Genomic DNA, 14,322 nt, shown 5'->3' with positions numbered 1-14,322 from the left:
AGAGAAAAACAACCTCATGAAAAAAAAATCCCCTTTGCCTTTTAGTTCAATATCTGAAGGAAACCTTATCTACATTTTAGAAGCACTCCAATCCTGCCAGGACTACAGTGATAATGATCTGTAAGAATTAAATAAAATACAATAGTCAGGTACCTAATTTCAAGTGCATCTACTTTTGGAGATAAATCAGAATGATTCCAGTAGGCTTATGCCCAGACAAGATGCTGTTCCTATACTTTTGTTGGCTAGCATTGCTCAGGGTCTGTTGGCCAAATGAGCAGTGTTATTTAAGTAAGTAAAGTAAAGTAAAGTATATTTCTGTTGGCTACTTATTTATGTATTTAACAGCTGATGTGAATGGTGTATTCACATGAACAAAATATCACGGGAGAAAGGAAATCTCAGATCATCATGGCAACATATTCTGTACGCTGAGGATGCTCAAAAACGAAGAATCTCTTGAGGCTACACGGCATTGTATAAATTCTCTCTTCACATACGATGTTGCCTTTGGGGGGCGGGATAGACTACCTGTGTACTCTGTAAAATACGGAAATAAGCAGCCAGTTGTAATGTATGAGTAATGCCTTCCTAGCCCTACTACCTCACTGCTGAAACATCAGACTGAAATGTATTACACTATGTATTGAATAAATAGTTCTTCAAACTTAATTCTTAACTGATTCCAAGTTCCTATGATGGTTCTAGGGAGAACAATACTGCAGGATTTTATTATAACCAAAAATGGAAGAACTGGATGTCATCTATTTGTAAATCTGAATTTCATATTCCTGCATCTGTCAGATTGACACTGGGAATACAGGTTGTGAATGGCTTCAGATAACCTGTGCTCCCTCTGCTGGTATTATTGATGCAACAAATAAAACACTATAAACAGAGGGGACAACAGTGTATTGGCTTCTTTCAGAGAAAATTCAGTGGATGCTTGTAAGGGCATATGATGCTAATGAACTTTGCCTAATTATATAACATGGCAACATTTTCTAGGCCTGCCATAACGGAGGCATATCACATCATAATACTGTATATTGTACTAAATCAAAGTGCTAAAACATATTGAAGAATAATATGGCAGCACAAGTTCTACTGGTTTCTTTAACCTCTGAACATATAAGTACACAATACACCACATATGGATGACAATTTGCACTGTCCCTTAAAATATGCTTCTGTGATAGTAACAAAAAACCCTGTATCTCTAATTCTTGCCCATGTTTGTCTCATGGTGTTCACACACAAGAACACTGAATGTGGATTAGTTCATGCTCACCACTTTTTAACAGCCCTATTATATTTGTAAACTGATTGTTTTTTATGAGCATCATGTTGCAAGAGCTGTGTCTTCCTGTGGTTCTGCATACCAACAACTCCAGTGGGAAGTGAACATTCATAGAAACTCAGACCATGTCGCTGCTTAAATACAGTTTTGAGCCCTTGACTGAAGTCAGCCAGCTTGAAAATTTTTGCTAAACACTTCCCCACACTCCCCAAACATCTGAAATATTTTTTATCTTGAAGTGGTCCACTTTCTCCGGACACTTGTGACTTCTGGCAAAGAGCTCCAGTGGCACTGGAATGCAGCTTCTGCAAGTGGTTCCAAAAGCCAGTGAGAATGACCTGAAGTTGTAAATGAAAAGGTGGGCTGTCCGCTCTCCCTTTCCTCTCCTCCAAGTATGCAGTGGGTGTGTATTTTCAAGGAGTGTGTGTTTTGGATGAGGGAGAGCATCAGCTGCCTGGTATCAGTGCTCTGGCTCCGGCTGGGCGGGACAGAGGCTGAGCAGAGCCAGGCTCGGGAGGGTCAAGTACAGGTTGCTGAGCAGGAAAGAGGCAGGGGGAAGGGAGGCTTGGGTCACTCCTCTCTGTCTTTCATTTCTTCCCTTCCCGTCTTGCACAGGGAAGGGAATGTTGGGTCTATTCCATCAGTATGGTATGTCTGTATAAACATCATTAGCCTGTACGAACTGACATGCCATAGATTTTCATTTCTTCTTACAAATTGCTCCTCTCCATAATAAAAATACCAGTTGTATTAGATGGAATATGTTGGGTGGGGGAAGATGGAGATGTTTATTCTTGTTCCCTTTGATCCTGAGTAAGGAAGCAGGGAGCGGGCATGGGAGACTGTGGCAACAAAGGAGAACACATCACTGACAGGTTGGGGTTTCTTTTTTCTTGCCAGAGCACCAAACTGTGGGCCCTGTTTTGAAGACAGGTAGGAGGCATGGGGGGGGGGGGCGCGTGATTCATGGCACTGGCTTACAAATGATGTCATAAATGCTTCAAGGGAAGACTCTGGCAGAAGGAAGCTGAGCTGGCCCCAGCTGCCTTGTTCTGCCCTCCCCAAATAATCCTAGTTTAGGCAAGGAGTTTAACTGATATCTCTTATTTTGGAGGAACTGTATGTATTTGCAAGGACTTTAGGTCCACAGGGTGTTTCGAGAACAGGCAGTTGAGAAGAGTTCTGTACCTATTTCAGCATTCCCAAAATAACTGAACCAAGGGCAGCTATGTCAGGCTTGTCTAGCCAGCAGTTTCTGTGCTAAATGCTTTGTTCTTTAGCATTCAGTCAGGAATGTGAGAAACATCTTGTGTGTTACAAACAAGTGTAACAAAACAACTACACAAGACAAAACTGCTGCTGGTTGGAAGCACTAAGTTATATTACCATATACTATTCCATTTATTTATGATAGAATTTCTTATTTAGAAACATACCTTCTTTTTCTTTTCTTTCTTTTTTAAAAAAGCTCCCCTTAATTAAAACTTGCAGACAAAAGTGTTTTGAGCAACACACCCACAACTCCTGTTCCAATGAAGCATTGGTTCACCAGCTCAGTAGCAAAATCAGTTCTCCCACACATTATAGTTATTAATCATTGAAGGCTCTTTCCTGAGATCATTAGTCAGTGTCTGAAATGCTGATTACAGAATCAAAGGAGAATGGAAATTGGTTCTTTACAGAGCACTCTTTGCTAGCTCAGTAAAGTAGGAGGGCTCTACTCTGTGACTTCCATGGAGCGGAATCATGATGAACATCTTAAGGACCACTTGGGAACTGTTCAGCGCAGGAAAGAACATCCAAACTGTACATCAGATGCCACACATGAGGATTGCACATATGCATACTTTTTGATGAAATATTTAGCTTCACAAAATATGCTTTAGCTGTGCGGTGCTGTGTGAACCTAGAGGACACTTTATCTCTGATTGTGTCTCACTTACCATCTTAAACTTTTCTTTGTACCCATACAAAGGCTTTCTGTTCTTTTGTAGCTTTGGGATAATTCGCACTGATTTCAGGGGAAACTTTTCTGATTTATAATTGTATCTCCATACAATTTTTTCCTGGAATTCATTTGTGCTGAGTGTGTCTGTGTTGGTGAACCAGTATGAACTAAGCTGTCAGCAGGTACAGCTGTTGCTTCTTAAGGGAAATTCATGTGTTGCTGCAACTAAAACATGCTAGTTCTTGATTCATATGAAATACTTTCTGTATCAATGTACCATATAGAAACTTGAGCCAAAAATGGACAAACAAGCTGTCTTCTAAAGGGAAGAACTGATCCTATGGGGATAGATTTACCAAAAACTGATGGGAAGTGTAAATTTACAGCAGTGTGCATCAGATCCTCCATTCCTTAAAAGGGTCAATGTCTTCCATCATTTTCCTGATCTGAAATCCATTGAAGGTAACCATAATGCTGATGCAATAAATTTTACCATGTACAATATGGGGCAAAGGAGAATTTTCACTCAAATTGCCATTCTGTTCCAGCTAAAGTAAGATAATAAGGCAAGGCCCTACTCTTCTGGTGGCTGTCTTTTGTTGCTGTAATGGCCAGGAACTGTTTAGTAACTTGATGCAAAGACAAAGAGAAGAGACCTTCAAACTTGTCTTTAGGGAGTGACTTAGTGAGTATATCGGCGATCATCTCTTCTGTGCAGCAATACTCCAACTCAATAAGCCCATCCTCTTGCATATTTCTCACTAGATGTTGTTTCACATCCATATGTTTGGTTCTAGCGTTCATCTTTTCTGTTTGTGCAAGTTTTATGCACCCTTGATTGTCCTCAAAAAGTTTTATCCGTTTGGGTTCTTCTGCCCCAAAGTCATTCATCAGTTGCAGCATCCACTTCAGTTGTCTGCATGCCTCTGCTGCGGATACATATTCAGCTTCAGTCGAGGACAGAGCCAGAGTTTCTTGTTTTCTGCTGCTCCAGCTCACTGTTCTGTTGCCATAAAAGAACAAATGTCCACTGGTAGACTTTCTATCCCTGGTATCTCCTGCCCAATCTGCATCCATATATCCCACCAATCTGGGATTATCACTTGTTGCCAACTTCAGATTCAGATGCATAGTCCCATTCAGCTATTGGGCCAGTCTCTTGACTGCATTCCAATCTCATTTGCTTGGTGACCCAACCTCCCTGCACAACATGCCAACTGCTGCTGCTATATCTGGATGTGTCAAGGTACTTATGTACAGCAATTTTCCAATTGCTTCCCTGTACTGTTTATTGTTGGGCAGGAGTCCATCATTTCCTTGTTACTTTAGATAATTTACTTCCATAGGAGTATCTGCTGCCTTAACATTTTCATTTGTGTATGTTCCAGAAATTCTAGGACTTTCTGGTTTTGGCTGAGAAGATAGCTCCCATCTTTTTTCTCTTTCTACTTGGACTCCCAGGTAGTAGGTGAGTTATCTCCTACTCCTAACTCCTTCACTTAAACCTCTTGGCTCAAATGTTGGATTATTTTATAGTAGTCCTTCTCTTCATAACACAAAATCAGATCATTGACGTAAACCAGAATGTAAATCCATCTATTGTTTTGGTGCCTTGAGTAAAGGCATTATTCAGCTTTGCCTTGCTTAAAAGCTTCTTTGGTCAACATTTGGTATAGTTTTTCATTCCAACATCCTGCAGCTTGTTTGAGCCCATATAAGCCCCTTTGCACTTTACACACCAGCTTCCTGTCCTGGGATTGTTTGAATCCTGGTGGGTATTCCATGTAAACTTCCTCTTTTTATTTCACTATGCAGAAAAGCGGTTTTTATGTCTAGGTGCTTCACATGCATCTTTTGTGCTGCAGCTATACTCAGGAGCACCTTTATTGAAGTGTGCCTCACCACTGGTGCAAAAGTCTTACCATATTTCTGAGTCTTCACTGTATTTCTGAGTGTAGCCTTTGGCAACCCATCTCATCTTGTATCTTTGCACTTTTCCTTCTACATTGTGTTTGGTTTTGAAAATCCACTTGCACCCAACTGTTCTCTTCTCTGGAGGGAGTTCTTCAAGGGTCCATGTCTGATTTTTGATGAGGGATTCAATCTCTTCTTCTGCAGTCCTTCTCCACTTCTCTGCTTCTCTGGCAGGCATTTTTGTTATGTTTTCCCATGTGGAAGATTCAGGCACAACTTCTGTCTTTGCCAGATAGGAAAGTCTTTTCAGTGGTTTACTCTCTCTGATCGCCTGATTTTTGACTCTTCAGCCCCTTCTGGCTTTGCAGGTTCCGCTGCTGTGTCATATGTGCCGTCCATGATGGGTAGTTGTACTGCTCTTTGTTGCTGTTCTTCATTTTCTCCTGTTGGTGAACTTTCACTATTGTCTGCTATCTTCCTTTCATTAACATAGACAATGTGGCAGATTTTTATTGTTTCAGTCTTTGAGTTAAGGATTCGGTATCATCTACAGCCTTGTAAATTGCATAACTTTCATCAGATTATTGTTTTGAAGTTGACTGATTGCATTTACATCTTGGTGCCCAAAACACCGGTGCCAGATTAATGAGCAATTCTTATGTTTACAGGTCTCCTTTGCATTTGCAAAGTCAGCTACTTGCTGGCACGTTTCCAGGGCAATCAGACCATTCTGCTTCTTAGCTACAACTATTATTTCTTTGTCCTCCATAATGAGACATTGTTTCCCAAAAGATACTTTCATGTTTTTCCCTGCAAGCACATTTACAGAAAGCAGGCTAGTTTCCAAAGCTGGCACACAGAAGCACTTTGTTAGCAAGATTTCCCAGGTCTGTTCAATTGGAAGTTTGCATCTTAATGTTCCAGACCCTATGCCTGCTATTTATACAGATCTACCATCCGCTACACGCAACACCTCTCTTTTTTCTTCCTTCAGTATTTAAAAAAAAAAAGCTTTATTCCCTGACATGTGAGCTGTACATGTAGAGTCAACATACCAAAATTGCTCTCTGGGTTCTCTTTCTGCTAGCATAAAGCATTTCCTTACAGGTTTTGGTTTGTCACGTTGGAAATTCCTCCCTGCTCCTCCCTTTCTTTTCTGGGAGGAATCCCTTTGTTTGGAGAGAGGGCAGTTCCTTTCGAAGTAGTGATCTCCCTGGCTCTGTAGACGGGAAATTGACAAAGCCTTCCAATCTCTTTTAAAACTCAGCTTCCCAGCTAAGATTGCGACTCCCTTCACATGCTCCTCCTCATGTAATTTGTCTCTTGTATCTTAGTCAAATCTTTCTTAGCTTTTACTTGGTTTATGAAACTTCCGTACTCTGGTCGCAGGCTGATCAGCAACAGTACTATCAGATCTTCATCAAGGAGATCTTTTCCAGCTGAGTGAAGCTGCCAGATTAAAGCCAGAAAATCATCCAGGTGCTCACACAAGCTCTGATGCTCTCCCATTCTAATACTGAACAACTTCCTTTGTAAAAATATTCTACGCTTAAGCAAAGTATCTAGATAAAGTTTTTGAACTTCTTCCCAGATATTTTTAGCTTTATCAATATGAATCACCCGTAAAATATCCCAGTCCTCCAAACCTTTAAACAGGATCCCCTTGGCTTTGTCGCTGTGTTCATCCCCTTTGCTTTGCTTTTCAGGTTCCTCATTTGCCAGTCTTGGTTCTGTAATTGTATCCCCAACTCCTTGTTCCATGAGATGGGTCTGCATGCAGGCTTCCCAGATTACATAGATTCTTTCGTCCAGCCCTTCTATCATTGCAACTTGCTGAATGCTATAAGCAGCCATTTTGTCCCTTTGTTCTCTCTCACACACAGCTCATGAGGGAGCCTCTGGTGAGCCTTATTCCTTTAATCAAAGTTCAATCTACAATCCATTCTCTGCTACCATGTAGGCTCTGGTATATCTAAGGAATGATCTTGAGTCTGATTAAGGAGTGAATGAAGAGAGTTTATCCAGGAACTACAACTTTGATAGAAACCAGAGAAACAGAAAAGATACTAACTGCCTCACTAAACAGGGAGAGAGGGACTTCCTGGAAGAAAACAGGAAGTAGCCTAAGAATATCAATCTAGAGACATGCAAGAAGGACAGAAGAGAGGAGGAAAGAAGGATCCCATCCTGCTATCTATCTAACTGTTGGCCCTGCTGCCCTCTGCAGGTATTCTGTGTATTCTTTCTTTTTTGTACTAAAGATATTGTATTTCCAACACCAAGCTTATCTACTGTTGCTCTTTATATAATCCAGCATTTGCACTTCACGTACACAAGCCTTTATATGTACTGGATTGTATATAGATATAATCTGCAATCGTTTGAAGCCATTTATATGATTGCGAAATAATGAATTTGGAGGAATTTGAAGATTTAAAAAGAAGCACCTAAGATGATGATAGCAACATAGAATTTTTTATATGAGCAGAGATTAGCTGCTTGGTCTGTGAAGGAAGCTACTTGGTCCTGATTTGCATAGATGACTCTCAATTTGTGAGGCCTGATGTAGTGGACAAGTTGCTTAGAACTTTGCAGCTCACTATGTCTTGGTTTGATCCTTTATCCTACATCACTGATAGTATTGAGCCAGGCTGAGTTGTTAAGGTGGATCCAGAATGGGACCCTCTGTGGAAAGATCACCTTGAACTACTCCTGAACCTGAAGAATCTATAAAAACTACCACGATTCTTGGACAAGGTGCTCAAGCAGGTGGTGGCTGTACAGCTTCAAGCAGTCTTGGAAAAGACTGATTAGCTAGACCTGTTTCAATCCATATTCAAGCCTGGCTTTGGAATAGAAATGTCCTTGGTGACCCTGACTATCTTCACTGGGAGAGTGTCCCGAGCAACTTTCAATAGCATTAAAGATGTTATCCTTCTGGAGAGGCTAATTGGAAGAGATCATCTAGAGATTTGGAATGAGGTTCCACCAATATGTGGACAATATGGAAGGGGGTGGTGCTTCAAGTACCCTGGCTCCAAGCCTTTTAGGACCTTATAATAAGAACCAGCACTGCACAAAAGCAGTGGACTACTCTATTTATTCTGAAAAGGAGAAACGTATTGATCTCTTCAATGGAGATGTTCTCCATCTGTCTCAGGGGAAAGAGTGTTCATGTCCCTACTGCATATTATAATGGAAGCTCATTGACTCATGCTTCCTTTTCCCATTTCCTTAATGTATAAAGCTATTGCTAGACTTCTCTATTATGGGTATGCAATTTAGTATTTGGTATACTGAATACATACCAAATAATTGCCAATTTAGTATTATCCAGGTATACTGAATAAAATTAGAGACTCTCAAATAAAATTGGGATACTGATTAACTCAATACCTGCTAAACCAAACATATTCATGTTTAGCTGGCAAATGCTGCTACAGCCTTTTTAAAACTGGCTGGCTGCTCTTCCAAGCTCTCTCCCCCCACACACACTCACAACTTTCAAAGGCTTTCTTGGGCTTTTTTACCCTGGGGGAGGGTGGAGTGAGGCAGCAGGGAGAAAGAGTGAGTGAATGAGTGACGTTCCCCCCTTTGTCGGTTTCCCAGAGTTGACTGGTAATTGTTTGCTATTGGTTGTTGGTTCTGTTGCACTTGCAATAGTGTCTTTCAGTTTGTTTTTTTGACATTGGTTCTGTTGAGATTCTGTAATTTGGGGTTGGTTCCATTGTGCTTGCATTGGCCTTGTTTTCTGCCTGCCTGGGTTCTTTGAGTGACACTGGTTCTGTTGGGCTTGCAACAGTGTCCTTCCTTGCTTCAGTTTAGTTCTGCTGAGATTCTCTAGGTTGACATTGGTTCTGCTGAGATTCTCTAGGTTGACACTGGTTCTGCTGGGATTCTTGGATTTGACATTAGTTTTGGTGGGATTCTCTGGTGTGATATTGGTGCCTTTGCTTTAGTTTGGTTTTGTTGGGCTTTGTTGGTTCAGTGTGCATTAGAACTTGCATTGGAAAGTGACTTTTGGCCCAGGGTTGCCCCTTCATTTAAGGTTCTTTTGCATGGATAGCCTTGGAAATTTTCCCCCATAGGAACCAATGGAATGTGGCTGGGGCACCTTGTTTGGGGGCCCATAGAAATGGGCCCCTTGGTCCAATCCTCCTGAAACTTGGGACAAAGGAAGTTGTTTAGTGGCCAGGCAAGACCTGAAAATTTGGTGAAATTTGATTGAAAATGCCCCACCCAGCTCCATGGATAGTTTTCCCCATAGAAAATAATGTTTGAATATATTCACTATTCTCAGATAAATCCAAACCCAAATTGAGAATCTGATCCTGATATCAGGAAAACTGAATATTTATGGCATTCCTGAATACTGGCTCTGAATTAAGTCAATTCTTTTTCTTTTCTTTTCTTCCTGCACACCCCTACCCTCTATCTCTTCCACTTTCTGTTACTTCTGATGCTTCTTATTTGTTGACATAATGTATGTTCGGAGTTTTGGCTGTCCCACATCTGCAGAGTTTCATTCAGTTTCCTCTGTGCTCCTTATCCCTTTTATCTTTACTTTTATTAATGTGGTAATCCTTTGACAGTGTTTGTTGGAACATGTACAGGGATGTTGGAAGAAGTAACATTTTCCTGTAGCTGTAAGTGCCTGCTTCTGAAACAGTACAGCAAATCTTTCTACTGTTATGTGTGTGTTTCACACCATAGACCACAATTATGGATTTTATGTTCAGCACAATGAATTTGCTAGATGTTATACTTAATGGGAATTCTGAGATGAAATAGTAGAAAGTGATTGCAGATATTGGGTAAGGGACGGTCATAAATAGCACAAAACCAGTTAGTAGCGCAAATAACATGAAAGCAACTCTTCCTCAGGGAATCCAAAGTGCCTGATCCAGAGGAGTTAACCGTGTCAGTCTGTAGTTGCAAAACGGTAGAGTCCAGTAGCACCTTTAAGACTAACCAACTTTATTGTAGCATAAACTTTCAAGAACCACAGCTCTCTTTGTCAGATGAATGATGAAGAGAGCTGTGGTTCTTGAAAGCTTATGCTACAATAAAGTTGGTTAGTCTTAAAAGTACTACTGGACTCTTTACTATTTTCCAAAGTTCCTGAAGAGGTTATCTACAAGTAGGTACAATGCACATTAATTCACTGGCCATTTTGCTATGGCAAGGACTTTCTCCATATCTGTTTGACAGGCCAGTCATGTAGAGTGGGCAATAGAAATCACATGCAGATTCTGTAAGTGTGAGCGTAGGTCTTTGAGGGCTGGATCCATCAGTGTATTTCCATGGTTGGAAGGATATCCACCAGTGAAATGCATCTTTCTTGTCTCCCTCCTCGCTACAGGAGCAACTTTGGCAGGACATTCGGGAGCAAGTGATAAAGTCATACTCCATGAGTGGAAATCTTTTCAGCCGTGGAAACTCTCAGGTGGGTCCAAGACTTAAACTGGATTGTTTCTGGACCTGGCTGTTGTGGCTGCTAGAAACAGAAAGCAGCTGTGTGCCACTGAATTTTCTGGATGCTGGAGACCTGTAGTAATTCTGCCTAAAGGTATTGCTAGTTATGTTCCCCAATACTCTTTCTATATCCCTTCTCATATTGTAAAGATGTGAATAAATATATTTCTTTTAAAATATCATATTACTCCTATGCTCTTCTTTCTTATTGGAAATGATCTGGAAAAGATTGCCTTAAGCTTCCTAGCCCCAAAGAGAGGTCAAAACAAAGGCATACCATTCATTTTACTTGCCATATTGACAATTATCTATAAATATAAAACTCATACATTCGTATGCAATTTCATTGTTTAAGCATAAGCTATGCAAATACCTTACACTACGTCCATTCATTTCAAATGTTACCAAAATTTATGATATTCTGAACTTTTGGAGATATCCCCTCTGCTTCAAGAGACTCTATCCCCAGCTTTGCACTCTGCTGAATGCATTCTGGGACAGAACTTTGGGGGAATTAATCATTACCGTGTGAATGCTCACAATACACATTAATCAATAGTGCACATAGTTTATATTTGTATTAAGTTTCAGTGGCTTGATTTAAACACATCCTTGGAAACTTAGAACATAAATATATTTGACACACAATGACTCAGGGAGCCATGCAGTCAGTTTTGCTTTTTGTAGATTTGTTGCTTTCCAGGCTAAGTTGCTTGAAACCATGCATCTTCACTTCCCTCAATTTCTGAACAACAGCACTGTGATCCTAAGCATGCTTACTAGGTAGAAAGTCCCACTCAATATAGTGGGACTGTCTTCTGAGTAAATGTGCTTAGGATTGTACTCAGTTTAAGATACCCATTTGTAATAGTGAGCATGTATTAATGTCTGGAACTACCTTATACTGTTGGGTTGTGTTAAGGCATCATGAGGATGAACCCTGTCAGAGCAAGATTCAAGTCCTGTGGAACCTGAAAGACCAACAACATTTCTAGGGTATCAGCTTTTGAGAGTTAAGCTTCCTTCATCAGATACAATGAAGAGAGCTTCGTCAGATACAATGAAGGGAGCTGCTAGTGATGCGTACAAATTGGGTATATTGCTGTGCTTGTATGCTTCCTCTGTCCCCCCTCCCCCTGCACAAGGAGTGTGACTGAAGAGTTCCTGGTCTGAGAAGCCTATTGTCAGGCTTTGCTATGACATCAGTGCAGGCACCTGGACGAATTGGAGATTTAATGTATTGTCGAAGGCTTTCACGGCCGGAGAACGATGGTTGTTGGGGGTTTTCCGGGCTGTATTGCCGTGGTCTTGGCATTGTAGTTCCTGACGTTTCGCCAGCAGCTGTGGCTGGCATCTTCAGAGGTGTAGCACCAAAAGACAGAGATCTCTCAGTGTCACAGTGTGGAAAAGATGTAGGTCATTTGTATCTACTCAGGAGGGGTGGGGTTGAGCTGAGTCATTCTGTAAGAGTTTCCCCGGGTGTGGAATGCTAATGGCGGGAGGCTTCACTGTAACCTGAGGAGGTTCTTTTGCATATGGATTGGTGCTTGATGTGCTAATCTTCTCTGCAGGGCTATTGTCGGGTGTGGAGTGTTTTGTTGGCCTGGTGTTTTTCAGAACTGGAGCCCATGCTCTGTTCATTCTTAAGGTTTCTTCTTTCCTGTTGAAGTTTTGCTTATGCTTGTGAATTTCAATGGCTTCCCTGTGCAGTCTGACAAAGTAGTTGGAAGTGTTGTCCAGTATTTTGGTGTCCTGGAATAAGATACTGTGCCCTGTTTGAGTTAGGCTATGTTCAGCCACTGCTGATTTTTCAGGCTGTCCAAGTCTGCAGTGTCTTTCATGTTCTTTTATTCTTGTCTGGATGCTACGCTTTGTGGTCCCGATGTAAACTTGTCCACAGCTGCAGGGTATACGGTATACTCCTGCAGAGGTGAGGGGGTCTCTGCTGTCTTTTGCTGATCGTAGCATCTGTTGTATTTTTCGGGTGGGTCTGAATACTGCTTGAAGGTTATGCTCATAACTCAATTGATAATCCAACTGCTGTCAGCACCTCCAGTGGGTACAGCTTATAGTTTCTCCTGTGAGCACAGCTGACAGCCCAATTGCCATCAGCACCTGAACTATGAATGAAGAAAACAAATGGACAAAGGCCATGAATTTAAAAGAAAGTCAAAGTCTCACTCTGCTCTCATTCAGCCCACAGCTATTGAAGAAGTCCATGAGATAGTGAGGGCATCTCACTATTAGAATGTTGTGCCAAGTAACTGGATAAATGTGTGGTTATATGTTCAGTTGTACATGTGTTGAATATAACATGAGAATTACTCAATGTAAAGAAAAATCAACTGTATACTGTACATGGATTGTACATACATTTACTATGACTTGGGAACAGGGCTTGTGTGACAAGCAATCAAAGTGCTTCTCCCATGTAGTTTGAGATAGGGGGAAGGATCACTCCTTAGACCTAAATGGTACCCCAGTAGTCCATAAACTAAACCGTAGGAAGGGCAGGTCTACTAATAGTAGTAGGCTCCTGTTTCAAATTCATCAGTGAAATAAACTTCAAACTCAGTAATGTGAACTCCTTACTTATTTAGATGATAAATTTAGATAATAAGAATTCCACAAAAAACTGTGAAGCATCACACAGCCAAATTAGATTCTTCTGAATCCTGCATTCCTAGACAGCAGGATTTGAGTCCAGTGGCGCCTTAGAGACTAAGAAGACTTTCGAGAGTCAGAGCTCTCTTCTTCTGGTGTCTGAAAGCTTACACTCTGAAAATCTTGTTGGTCTCTAAGGTGCCACTGGACTCAAATCCTGCTGTTCTACTGCAGACCAAAATGGCTATCCACCTAAAACTGCATTCCTAAACACATTTGTTCAGAAGTATATTTCTTAAAAATCAATGGTAACTATTTTGGCAAAACTATCTTGGAAATTTTATATAGAAATAGCACATCATTATGCATTGATTTAGGAGAGAATTGTTTTAAATCTTTGGGGAGATGATTCAATACTTGAAAAAAGTTACTTACTTATCTGAATACTCTTAAAGGGTATGACAACCAGCTACATTAAGTAGTAAGTAGAGGTAGGCATGGCCCAGAAAGCGGACCAAAATTTTATACAGTCCAGCTTGGTTCACGGTTCATGAACACACTGTTCGTGGGACTCATCTTTTTCACGAATTTTGGTCTATTTGGGCCGGTCGGTTGGCAGAAGTGATGGACCACGGACCGATGAACTGGTCTGTGAATGCAGCTGGTCTGTGGAAAGTTTGTGGTCCATGGGCCATGAAAATCAACGGACCATGGGCCAGTGGCTGTGGGGTTTTCCCAGTCCATGCCCACCTCTAGTAATAAGCATTGTTATTGTTAATAATTGTCTTTTTAAAATTATTATTACTAATACAGTGAGTAGAAATAAGTTTGAATTCTGCATGTGTGGTTCAATTGGAATAATATATACTAAACAGGTCTAATCACTATTTTAATATTTATAAAGGTTATGATTTTTGTACTTCGTATTTTAATAATCCTTGTAGCACACAGTTATATATTTGTCCTGCTTGTCCCCTTTTTCTCCCCTTCTTTTATGTATTCCCTTTTTGTTTTAATAAAAGAAAAGAAAAAGAAAAAAGTTGCACAAAATTATAGGAACACACAGTACTCTGTGCTGGAG

The sequence above is a fragment of the Eublepharis macularius genome, chromosome 7 (genome assembly GCF_028583425.1).
Source record: "Eublepharis macularius isolate TG4126 chromosome 7, MPM_Emac_v1.0, whole genome shotgun sequence".
NCBI lineage: Eukaryota > Metazoa > Chordata > Lepidosauria > Squamata > Eublepharidae > Eublepharis > Eublepharis macularius.
This window is presented reverse-complemented; position numbering follows the sequence as displayed.